Source organism: Mustela nigripes, chromosome 9, assembly GCF_022355385.1.
Source record: "Mustela nigripes isolate SB6536 chromosome 9, MUSNIG.SB6536, whole genome shotgun sequence".
Classification (NCBI taxonomy): Eukaryota; Metazoa; Chordata; class Mammalia; order Carnivora; family Mustelidae; genus Mustela; species Mustela nigripes.
In genome coordinates, this window is record NC_081565.1 from 21853088 (window position 1) to 21865982 (window position 12895).

General features: G+C 39.3%; 1 protein-coding gene across 7 annotated transcripts in view; it reads left to right on the forward strand.

The window, feature by feature from the left end:
• The window catches only part of LPAR1 (lysophosphatidic acid receptor 1), a 348212-nt gene that overhangs the window by 235612 nt on the left and 99705 nt on the right, over nucleotides 1-12895 (forward strand). Inside the window, exon 2 of one of the 7 annotated variants that reach the window (XM_059411087.1) lies at nucleotides 5810-5889. The exons of the other annotated variants lie outside the window; for them this stretch is intronic. The gene's annotated coding sequence lies outside the window, so the exon portion shown is untranslated. The remainder of the gene's footprint in view (nucleotides 1-5809; nucleotides 5890-12895) is intronic. 7 annotated transcript variants of the gene reach the window in all.

Genomic DNA, 12895 nt, shown 5'->3' on the forward strand with positions numbered 1-12895 from the left:
CTATTTTTTTTAAAGATTTTATTTATTTATTTGACAGAGAGAAATTACAAGTACACTGAGAGGCAGGCAGAGAGAGAGAGAAGGAAGCAGGCTCCCTGCTGAGCAGAGAGCCCGATGAGGGACTCGATCCCAGGACCCTGAGATCATGACCTGAGCCGAAGGCAGCAGCTTAACCCACTGAGCCACCCAGGTGCCCCCACAATAAGTGTACTCTTAATGTGATTCACCTATTTCACCCATCCCCCCACCTACCTCCCCTCTGGTGACCATCAGTTCTCTATAATCACGAGTCTGGGCTTTTGTTTTCTTTTGTTTTGTTTTTGGTCTCTTTTTTGTTTGCTTGTTTTTTAAATTCCACATATGAGTGAAATCATGTGACCATCTGACTTATTTCACTTAGCATTATACCCTCTAGATCGATTCATGTTACAAATGGCAAGATTGCATTCTTTTTATGGTTGAGTGACTGTCGATTCATGTTACAAATGGCAAGATTGCATTCTTTTTATGGTTGAGTGACTGTGTGTGTGTGTGTGTGTGTGTGTGTGTGTGTGTGTGGTGTTTGTGTGTACACCATATCTTTATTCATTCATCTAGGTATGGACATTTGGGTTGCTTCCATATTGCGGCTATTGTAAATTACGCTGCAATGAACATAGAAAGCATCTATCTTTGAATCTGTGTTTTTGTTTTCTTTGAGGAAATGCACAGTAGAGTTACTGGATCATAGGGTTGTTCTGTTTTTAATTTTTTGAGGAACTTCATACGGTTTTCCACCAATTTGCATTCCCACCAACAGTGCATGAGGGTTCCTTTTTCTCCAGAGGCTTGCCAACACTATTTCTTGTGTTCTCAATTTTAGCCATCCAAACAGGTATGAGGTAATATTTCATTATACTTTTGATTTGCATTTCCCTCATGATGAGTGATGTTGAGCATCTTTCCATGTGTCTGTTTCCCATCTTTATTCTTTGGGAAAATGTCTATTCATATCTTCTGCCTACTTTTAAAATTGGATTACTTGATTTTGGGGGTTTGAGTTGTAGAAGTTCTTTTTATAGTTTGGATACTAATCCTTTATCAGATATGTCATTTGTAAATATCGTCTCCCAGTCAGTAGATTGTCTTTTGTTTTGTTGATTGTTTCATTTTCCATGCAGAAGCTTTTTTATTTTGATTAAGTCTCCTTGCCTCAGGAGACATAGCTAGAAAAATGTTTCTATGACTGATTTGGAAGAGATTACTGCCCATGTTTCTTTCTAGGAAATTTATGGTTTTAGGTCTCACATTTAGGTGTTTATTTTGAGTTTATTTTATTTATGCTATAAGAAGGTGGTCCATTTCATTTTTTGCATGTAGCTGTCCAGTTTTCCCAGTACCATTTGTTGAAGATACTTTCTCCATTTTACATTCTTGCCTCCTTTGTTGTAGATTCATTGACCATATAAGCATATGTGGGCTCTTTTATTCTGTTGATCTATATGTCTGTTTTTGTGCCTTTACTGACCATTTTCTCTTTACTGTTAGATGTGGCCATATGGGCTGAATCATTATATTTTTTAATAGCCTAATAGTAATTCATTTGGATTAAGTTGTTAAACTGTTGTTCATTTGACCATTGTCCTGTTTTTGGACATTTAGTTTTCTCATTTCTCATTTTCTCATTTCTCAATATAAAGAAGGTAAAAACAAGTTACAGTTATCACCTGGAGATAGCAGTTGTCAACTTTATATGAGATATTTCCTTCTAATTTCTTGATACATTTTATAGGGTCAGTATCTTATTGAGTACAATGAATATCCTGTCCTTTGTATTAATAATATATCCTAATTAGAGGTGACCTTAATTCCAGCAGTAGCTCTACCTCTCACTTCAGTGAACACCTTTGTATGCATGGCTTTTTCTGCATTTCAGATGATTTTTTTTTTTTAAGATTTATTTTTTTAAGGCGAGATCACGCATGCACGCGGGAGGGGAACAGAGGAAAGGAGGGAGAGAAGTGGACTCCATGCTGAGTGTGGAGCCCCATGAAGAGCTTGATCCCAAGACCCTGAGATCAGACCTGATCATTTAAACCAAGAGTCGGAGGCTTAACCAACTACACCACCCAGGTACCCCTTGAATAATTTCTTTAGAGCAGATTCCTAGTTAGGTCTCAAAAAGTAGAGATGATTTTTATGACTAGTGAGGAGAAATTATTAAATTCCTTCCCAAAACAATGATAACACTTCACAGTACTGCCAGCTGAATTTCAGAAAAATTTAAAGATCGAAACTTGTATAAATGTGGATTTGCAGAACTCGGATTTGCAAGCTTTAATAATAATCAGTCCTGGATGACACTGATCTGTCCTCACTAGTGGATATACTTCATCCCTTTGTGTTAATATTTTCACTCCCCCACAGTTAGATATTCTAACAGAGAACATTTTCTTGAGGTTTCTCTTGATCCTTTACCCTTTGAATATACAGATTTTAATATGCCATAACATATTTTGGGTTTAACTGCATTCACTGTATTAACTGATTGTGGAATATTCCTGGTTAGTAGGCTTCTACAGAAGAACTGGTTAACTACTAACAAATGGAACAAGTATTCTAAAAATGGATAGGAAATAACTAAAAATTATGTAGTGTTTATACCTGCACTTGTTTACTGTGTTTTCCTGAAGGTTGTCTCCATAATGCCTTCTAGATGCCATTGGTATTAAGGACAGAGGCCACTTTTATTCTTCTGAGGAAATGAAATGACCTTCCTTAAGAAGGAGGTGGTTTACCATTTCAGCCATAACTGGAAGTAATCACGCGATGTAATTCAATTTGGCAATAAATGATTGCTTATTAGACTCTGGAGCTACAAAATGAGTGAGAAGGGAGGCCTTGTCTTTAGAATACTGACAAACTGTAGAGGTGGGAGCTAACTGAAAATACTGTGTTGGTTCTTTGTACATTTTCCTCCTGAGGAAAAAGAAGTTTAATATGCACAGGAAGGAAATGCAGAGAGAGAAAGAGAGTGTGAATTTAAGCAAAGACCATGACGGAGGGTCCCCCTGAGGGGTCCTACCCACGTATTAGGAAAGAACTTGACATTTCACTCTTCTTCCTAGTAGTTGACACGAAGAGAGAACACGATCAGCTCTATGATCCGGATAACCTGTGAGCATCAGGACTAAAGAGAGGACCCAACACTTCTTGGTCCTGGGAGGAGAGAAGGTTTTATCTAGGGTTCTCGAAGCATTAGCTATGTTAGTATAATTAACAGTGTCTCCAAATACAGTCTTCATAATGAGTGTAACAGTGGGGTTAAAAAAAATAATGTTGCTCAATATGGGTCAAGGGCATAATGCCAAAGCTTATCTCAGAAAAGCAGTTCTATGGGAGTCAAGGCAAGATAATTCAGACAGGTAGCGCTTTGCTGGCGTGGCTCTGTCCAAGCATAGGCCTTCCACATTCCTTGTGGAACAGTGGGCGCAGTACCTTTCAAGGTCTTGTCTGTGAATGTTACTTCTCACAAAATATTTTTGGTAAGTGTTGAGTAACAGTGAGTTCAACTCAACACAGCATCCTTTCCTTGTAATCGGCGAAGTGTGCATCTGTGTGCTTTAAGCGTCTGTCCCACTGAGGGTAGAGTGAACGTGGACCAGTCTGTGAACCACAGGTAGGCTATGAAAATACCCACAGACGTATTCCTTAGCTTTTTCACCTCAAGAAGTAGAAGGAAGGAAAACGAAGGCCCTGACATTGTGTGCCTTTGGCTAAATGAACTTGGTTTCCTCTGCATTTTATTTGGTGCAGGGTTTTAAAAGGTAAGGCGGTGAGCATCGTTATAATTGGTTCTAGTGCAAATGGTTTCTGTATCATCATGCACATTTAAGATCTATTTTTGCTAGATACTTCATTGGTGTATGATCCCTGGTCCTGTAGGTGTTCATGTTGGTGCCACCAGCCAAATGGTCACCGTGTAATCTGAAGTATGTGTAAGTTTCAGAGGCAGTAAAGAACAGGTAGCAATTAATCTGGGTGGGGAGGAGGTTCATAAAAGATTTCACTGAGAGGTGTGGTCTAGGCTGTGTGTGGTATGTAAACCAGAGAAGATATGTGAAAATAATGGCCCAGATTATTCAAGTGATGGGCAGTAGGGGGGAGCAGGAGGGGAAGGACAGAACTTAAAGGGGGTTCTTGCCTGACGCTTACTGATTTCTCACGATGGATGTGAAAGTTATGGAGCTTATTTGAGAGGATTAAAGAATTAGAAGAAGTACCACGAGAAATGGAAGAGAGCAGAGAGAAGTGACAGCACTAACGGCGCTGTTGTGGGCTCTGCTGAGATTAGAACACATCAGTTAGCAGTGACATCTTCATCTTGTTTTCTCCATGGGACCCCTGGAGGCTGTGAACGGGAACAGAACAGGCAGTTTGGAGTTTAATCCGAATTGGGGTTTGAAAGGGCAGAAAAGAGCCCGAGAGGTAGCAAGCTGGTATGTGGTAAGCTGAGGGGGTAGACCGTGGCCTTTTTATTGGACAGGGTGGGAAGCTGGGAACTTGACATCCAAGGGCAGATATATTGTATGTGAGTGAAAACAGCTGTATGAATGTCCAGTTCCAGTTAGAAGGGGGATTTGGAAGTGTCACCGGGCGACTCTGAGTAATGAGGAGCTAAGCAGAGAGGTCAGACTATTGAATATGTTGAAATTGCCCTTGATAATGACTTGCTTGACGACTGAGTTGTTTGGAAGAGGGAGTGGATGGCCAAGGGATTTAACAGATAATCTTTAAGGTCCCTTCCAGTCTTATGATTTAACAGAATGTAATTTTAAGGGTCACTATTTTTTTTTCTTTCTCTTTGTTACTTTGGAATCGGAGCAATCTAGAAAGCAACCATAGGACAATTCCATTTTTATTGATCCCCTTGTAATTGTAAATGTTTGACAGATTATGGAATCCACTAATGCTTGGGTCATAGAGTCCACACAGGGTGAAGTAGTACATTGGTCAGAAAATGTCTCCACCAAACTGCTGGCTTCTGAGGCCTATCCTGGGCAGTTATAACAGAAAAGAGAGGAGCTGCTGAAATTCTTTTTAAGGTAACATTAATTGGATTCATCTTTTACCACATGGTAAAAGATCATCATTACTACACTTACCATTTCGGGTTTGGACTTTTCACCCCCTTTCTTGTGGAATTGTTGGTCCCAGGCATTTTCAGATTTAGTTTTGTGGTAGGATGCTTTGTCTGCAGTTTGCGTCTGTGTTTGGCAGGAGAGTGAAGTGTAGTTTGAAAAACGAGGACCCAGAACATCAGAAAGAATTGTGATGGGCACAGTTTGTGTTCAGGGTTAGGATTTCTCCTTGATATTTGAGGAAATGACTTTGATCCTCATCCCTGCATATAAAAGGGACCTTTGGATTTTGGTTCTAGTTGCAGCAAACGCAGACTTTGATTTTGAGTTTGCTTACCTGGGGGAAAATGCTTTCTAAATTGCATAAAGCTTCATTTGAAATCAAGAGTACTCGACAACGTTCTAAGAGTGAAACAACAGAACCTTCACAGAGCCATGGGCTGAAGCCAGCTAGTGTGTCCTGTACAGTCACAGGAATTCCCCTTCATGTTGCTTGGGATTTTCTCCCTTCTCTCCTGTTCTGGCAGCTTCCTCCACATTGAACAGTTTCTCAGCTTTTTACTGCTTACCTCCAAGGATCAAGTGTGGATAATTGCTTTAGGCTGTTTGCCCAAATTTAGCCCCATCTAATACTCAGCCCCTCTCCTCCTTCTCCTCCTACCTCACAGACTGGCTGTTCTCCTTTTTAGGGACAAGCTTGGACTGGAGCTAAAAGAAGTGATTACTATTACTTGGTTCTAATCCCAGTTGAGCCATCAACTGAAAGCAGGTGAGATGGTACTGGTCATTTTGTTTCTGCCTTTGTGGACTGCCAGGAGTTGGAGGGAGAGGGCCAGGGGAGATGTGTGTGTGGTAAGGCAACAGCAGTGTAGCCATCGTGGGGTACGCCGCTGGTGCTCACCCGTTACATTGTGTCGTAATCACCAGAGACTATATTTTATAAAACTCAAAGTCCCAGGCCCTCTCACAGACATTCTGATTCATGCAACCTGGGAAGGATCCAGGACTTTGCATTTTTAAGCAGACTTTATTGGTGGACCACATTTTCTTTGAGAAACAGCAGATTTCAGAACTTTAATTTTTATAATTCTCCGTTTCATAGTAGTAGCAGTTTCCGAAGTGGGGACGTTTGAAGCGGCTGTTACACCAATGTGTAGACTTTCTTTCATTGCAGTGTGTTCTCTGTACACCTCACATGTGAAAATTAACACATGTGCAAATGACAGGTTTGTTTCCCCATCTCTTGGCTTAGGTAGAACCATCCAGTAAGGGTGCTGTACTGTCAGGTATTTTAGCTGTCACCCTTTGAGAACTGCTGTGCTTTGAGTGGAGAGTGTGAAACACATCGTGAGAAATGACAGAAAGAAACGGGTGACGTGACCGCTAGGTTCATCTGTCTGCTACACCTTCATGTGTTTGAAGGATGAGATTCAGTTTAACTACAGAAGAGCGGCTGGGTCCCGTGCATGGGCTTCTCAGTCAGAATGACTTGAACTACATCTAAGAGAGAATTTCTAGGAAGCAACCTGCTTGAGGATTTCATGGATGGCCTTGGAAAGTAGTGATCTTCCCATCATTGGAAGTTTCCTGCAGCTACTGGAGAATGTAGGCACAATTAAAGCATCGGATAAGAGGCAGAACTGGACTAGACATTTCCTTCCATTTGGGAGATGCTATTAATTTTATGAACAGCACACTTAGAAGTTTGAGGACACTATGTAAGAACTCAGAGCTAAAGAAGACTAGGTAAACTATAGTTGGTCGATTTGAGTATACACACATACACTTAGGCACATTAGTGATAAATGCCAGGCTAGTTTGGGGTTGTCTTTGAAGTTTATTATTTGCAGGTGTAGAAGCTCTTAGTTTTTCCTTGTAATGTTTCTGGAAGCAGAGTGCTCTCTTGAACTGTCTTTGATGGTTCGATGTTTATACATCAGGTCTGCTGCGAATTTGGAAGGCACAGCAGAATCAGTCCTTTAGAGATCAGACGAAGACTGGATAGAATAAATTAAAAGTTTTGTTCTGAGACTTTGTATTCCTGTCCTTTGATTAGGGATCTGCTTGTAGAAAGGAGGAGTCATGACCTTTTGTGTAAACTCAACCAGGCAACGTGAGGTATTCCTCTCATTTGCTAATAATAATGCATATTTAAAGTCTCATCAAAGTATGTTGCCTATAGTTAGAATGTTGATTCCTGAATAAATAAGAGATTAAAATCTGGTTTTTAGGTTAAAGATACTCTATGCCAGCACACAAATCGTGCATCTAATGTGGATTTTGATGGCATTAAAGAGAAGTGGCAGCTGCCATGCATTATTAGCTATGCCCTTTTTCCTTAGTCACATTGGTTTTTCCTTCTTATGTTGAAAGGCCCTGGTCAATATTGACTTTGCTTCTCTAAGTGCCAATAATTCTAAATTTTAATGTGTTTTAAGATAGGTGGTTTATTTCCTGTCTTATTTTCCTAGTTCTCTTGTTTGCACTGCTCTGATTCCCAGGACTCAAAAATGGGGGCCAGATGTGTGTCAACATTGAGAAACCCTGACTGGCCCTCTTGTTCTCTCTCTCCCCTGATCTTAATGTAAGAAGGAAACTGTACCACCAGGGACAGCCACTGCTAGCATTCTGTTATTTCTGCCTGTTATCCTTCTGCAGATGGCTCATGAGATCTGCACCTATTTTGGTTGTGGGCTTTAAAATTCTAACATTTAAAGACAACACTTTCTCATAACAGTGTAACCCTCTGAAAACATTGTATGTAAATGTGTGGATGTGCTGCATGTTGGTTCTCAATTTTGATAATTTTAAAATGGGGTTTTCTTACACAAAATTCTATCCAGAATTCTGAGACCAACTGGCTCACTTGTGTATTCATAGGCACATGTTAATTTTTTTCTGAATCTTGAAACAACAAAAGGAAATGTGTAAAATGTAAACAATATTAACAATAAAAAATGAATTTGTAAAATATAAAAATTATAGGTCATGTAGTAATAACATTCTTGTAAAGCCACTGTATATGTTTTAAAATACCACCTGTTTCCTTCTGTATTTATACATATAATTTATCTATATTTGTACCTATACTTGTGTGATTATGGATTAGAAACTATAGGTAAAAATCATTCAAATTCTTATAAACTAGAAATATTGACTGTTGACATTTTGGTATGTTTTTTCATATACTCAAATATATATGTTCAGCATTGTTTTTAGAAGTTTAGGTAACTTGCTATAAAAATGATACATACATAATTCAGAATCCCTGGAAAAGATTTAAAAAGCATAAACCAAAAATTGACAAATTTTTCCACTTAAAATAAGCATATACTAACAATTTTTAAAACCAGCTCTTCAAAGTACATACATGTGTCTGTCAACTGACATTTCTTATAAAAATGACCCTAGAGGGGCACCTGGGTGGCTCATTTGGTTAAGCCTCTGCCTTCGGCTCAGATTGTGATCTCAGGGTCCTGGGATCGAGCCCCATATCGGGCTTTCTGCTCAGTGGGGAGCCTGCTTCCCCTTCTCTCTCTGCCTGCCTCTTTGCCTACTTGTGATCTCTGCCTGTCAAATAAATAAATAAAATTTTTTAAAAAATGACCTTGGAGCACAATATACTGCCTTTTTTTAAATTTTAGGAACATACCAAATTTTTTTAAAAAAATTTTACTTATTAGAGAGAGAGCACACAAGCAAGGGGGAGGGACAGAAAGAGAGGCAGACACTTAACTGACTGAGCCACCCAGCCGCCCATAAACGTTTTTATTTTATAGAATGTATTAAATAATTCCATTATCTGTAGATGTTGTAGGTCCAACTCTGTTTGTTATTCTTAATGATTCTTGTATGTGTTGGCTTACTTCCTCATGTGTTTTGCGATTTTCTTTTTTTTAATTTTTAACGTGACCTCACATTTCTAGGAACTTTTTCTTTGGGAATTCTTCGAGAACTCAAAGTGAATCAGTTCAGAAAAATCTTGCATTTGCTTCTACTAGATGCCTTGAAGGTACTTTGGGGTCCTGTTCGCTTCAGTTTAATGTTCAGCTTGAGATCTTTTGAGTGTCTACATGGATTGTGTGAATTCAAGCCTCCCCAGTATTAAGGGCATATATCTGGATGCAAATTCACAGGGGAGACTCTTTCCTGCTTATATTCAAGTCTGAGCCAATTCTATTTCCTTACGTGCTTCCTATGTGATGAGGGTCAGTATATCTTTTCCCCTAAATTTAGGGGATTTAGGGGTTGTGAGTGGGATGTCCCCAGTTTCTGCAGAGGTTTTTGATTTCCTACTTTTTACTTGCTTTCTGCCAGTGAAAGTCAAAATTAGCAGTCACCCAGGATTGGGGTGTACCTGGTTACTCGGTTCAGTGTTCTTTCACATTGACTGATTTCTTAACACATTTTGGCTTTCCAAGAGGTTCATTACTCTTTTGGCCAGCTTGACTAGGCATTTATGAAGGCCAGGTGTAGGTGTATGTGTTTATGTGACGCATATGTATACAAATACTCAGCGGTTTTAGATGATTTTGTACTGGGAGTGTATTGAGGGTAATTTGTTCTTCGTATTCCTGGCAAGGAAGTCTAAAGTGGGACTTTTTAACTGTAGGACATGTGTTATCCTTCAAATAGGTTTTTTACTTAGATAATCCCCTTCTTTGGAGCCTTAAGTTTACTTTCAGTTTCTCTGTTACAATGTTGTAATAGATGTCCTCATATAGTTAGTTGTCTTAGGATAGGCCACTGATTATTTCCCCAGGACAAATATCTTGAGGCAGAATTGCTAGGTCAAAGAGCATGCTTGTTTGGTTTTTGATAGACGTTGCTAGAGTCCTCCTGCAGGATCAGGATGATTGTTCATATTGAAACTTGTGATCACGGTATTTGAAAGTGCCATACTTAATTAAAACTGAGTGTTCTTTGACCATTTCTTTGAAAGGTGAATTATAACATTTTCTTATCCTTAATGAGGACCATTTGTATTTCTCTTGTAAATTTTCATTCATGTTTATCAATTGTTTTTCTCTTAGGATGGTCATTTATAGGTTTCTTTTTATTTGTCTAAACTGTATATCATATATAGTTCTTTTAAAACTTTTAAGATAGTAATGTGTTCATATGATGTAAAACACTTTCCAGTGTGCATTTCCTTTTTTTTCCCCCTAATATAAAGAAGCTTTAAATGCTTAGTCACCTCTATCGATCTTGTATGGCTTTTGCTTTGGAATTATGCTAAAATAGCCTCCCCTTTCTCTACAATTACATAAGTGTTCTACTGTGTTTTCTTTTAGGTCTGTTAAAGCTTTATTTTTCATAGACACTGTATTTGTTTATGTGGTATAAAGATCTATCACCTTAGACCACTGCAAATTTTTTTCATGTTGATTTGTCTTTGTTATTGCTTGGAGGTATGGGTTGGATAAAGCCAAATTATTTGGGAATGTTTTTCATGTTGAGGCTGTAACGTTTAGAAATAGAATTGGCTTAATATGGAATTTGTAATGCAGATGTTCATATGGACAATGGTGAACTCCAAGTTCATGATGAACGAAGCAGGTGAGTGTGTTAAGGAAGAAGGAATGAGCTTAGGGATATGTTAAAGAAGGTTAGGTATAATGCTTAACCAGCATAGGGTCATCTTTCTACCAATTCGTGTGTGTCTTCCTAGTGACAGTTGGGAATGTGTGGGATTGACCAGGAAGGCTCTTGTATTATCGGGGGTTGCAGTGACTTGAGAAAGCTAAGACTCTGTTACTGGCACGTTGTTTCTTGTGCGGTATGGCCTTTTGTGTATCGTGGGTGCTGAATAAGTGTTTGTTGTATGAACGAACGAATGAATGAATGAGTGAATGAGATCCACTGGCTAGGACATATAGTTAAGTAGTGGTTAAGTACTTTGCGCTTTGGGGCTAGACCAGTTCTTTAGTTCGTTCTTCATTTCTCATGGCTGGGTGTCCTTATTCATTTTTCCTTTAGTTTTTCCACAAGCCTTTATTGAGGACTGTGTGTCAGGTGCACTGGGCATTAGTACAACAAGATAATTATGGTGCTGATTATGTCCTCAAGGAGCACAAAGTCCAGCAGCTGTGTCATAAATAGTTTAGTGTGGTGGCTCTTATCTCTTGTGTGCAAGGTGCAGGGATGATGACATATATGAGGATACACAACTCTCTGCTGGCAGTGATATGTCTGAGTGTGTGGCTAAGAAGGAGACTGGAGACTGCTGGGATTTGGCGACAAAAGATAAAGAGGAGCTTACTTTGCATTTCAGTCGTGGAAGAGGGCATTTTAATCCATGAAAATAGATATGAAAAGGCTTGAAATAATACGGTGTGTTCTAGGAACATCAAGTAGTTCCGTTGGTAAATAATGGAAGACTTGCTCACGCATGAGGCAGAGGCCAGATTATGAGAGGTCTTGTGGAGTATGGAGATGAATCTAAGTTTGTCTCTTCCGTCTCAGTTTTTAACAATTGAAAGGATTTCCACAAGCTTTTCAGGTAGATCTGAACCTACAATGGCAGGTTAAGTTGGAGAGGGGCAGAGAAGTGCAGTAAGATTAGTGATAGAGATTCCTGCAATTGTCCTGGGAATATGATCTGAACTAAGTAAGGGACACTGGGCAGCAGAGGAGAGAGAGTGGATTAGAATCTATTGGAAAGTGTTGTCAATAGGATTTAGTGGCATGTTCAACGTAGGAAAATAATAAGTGGATTTGGAATATTTTAAAATGTGAGGTCCTTAAATTATATATAGGCCAGTTGAAGTGTGGGAGAATGTTCTAGAATGGGGATGTATAGTTAAGAACCATCAGCCTGCAAAAATCTGTGGGATCCATTGGTATGAATAAGTGGTCTAAGAAGAGGGAGCAGAAGGAGAATAGAAAAGAGCCAGACAGAGAACTCAGGGGTGCACCAACATTTCCAGATCAGCAGAGGAAGAGGATCTTGCAAAGATGGCTGAGAGAGAGCTGTCAGAAAGTTGGTTAAGAATCAAGGGAGTATGGTTCCGTGAGTAGGGCCACTTTAAAAAGACAGTGACTGACAGTGTAAAATGCCACTAAAGGGTCAAGTAAGATGAAGACAGAGAAATGTCCTTATTTAGAGGAAAGTGATCTTTTCTCAAAATTTTGAGTTGGTGAGAGCAGAAGCCATGGTGCATCATTGAAGGATGCAAAGGCAGTGAACACAATCTGTTATTTCAGTGTTCTTGGCCTTAAACAGAGAGGGTGGTGGAGGGAAGGAGCAAAGTGGGGGGTGGGGAGAGAGGAAGAAGTCGTAGCTGGGGTCAAGGGAGTTTTCTTCTGTTAAAAATATGAATTATAGTATGTTTTTATTCTGAGGGCTGGGAATGGAGGAGAGAACAAAGCTGAAGGTACAAAAGAGAGAATAAGAGTGAAACAAACTTTAGTTCATAGATATGGCCATTTGAGGACTAGGATGGGTGGGGAGAAATGTCTTACAGAGTCAGTGTTGGCCAAAACTGGTGACTATTACTATCATTGGAAGGTGAAGGTTTTCAAGTCATATGCTTTACAGATGTTTATGGGCACAAAGAACTGTGTCAGCTGTCTATTGAGTGTATGATAGAGCCTTGATTATGTCTTCATGGAGTGATGAATTGGCCATTTCCTCCTAAGTCTGATTTGTTGGGATAAACTTTATTGGAATCATTAATCGGATTGTGACACGACTAAAAATACAAGGACACTGTATAAAAACCACAGTCGGCACAATGTTTACAGGTACCTGTAAATACATTGTTACTTTTGGA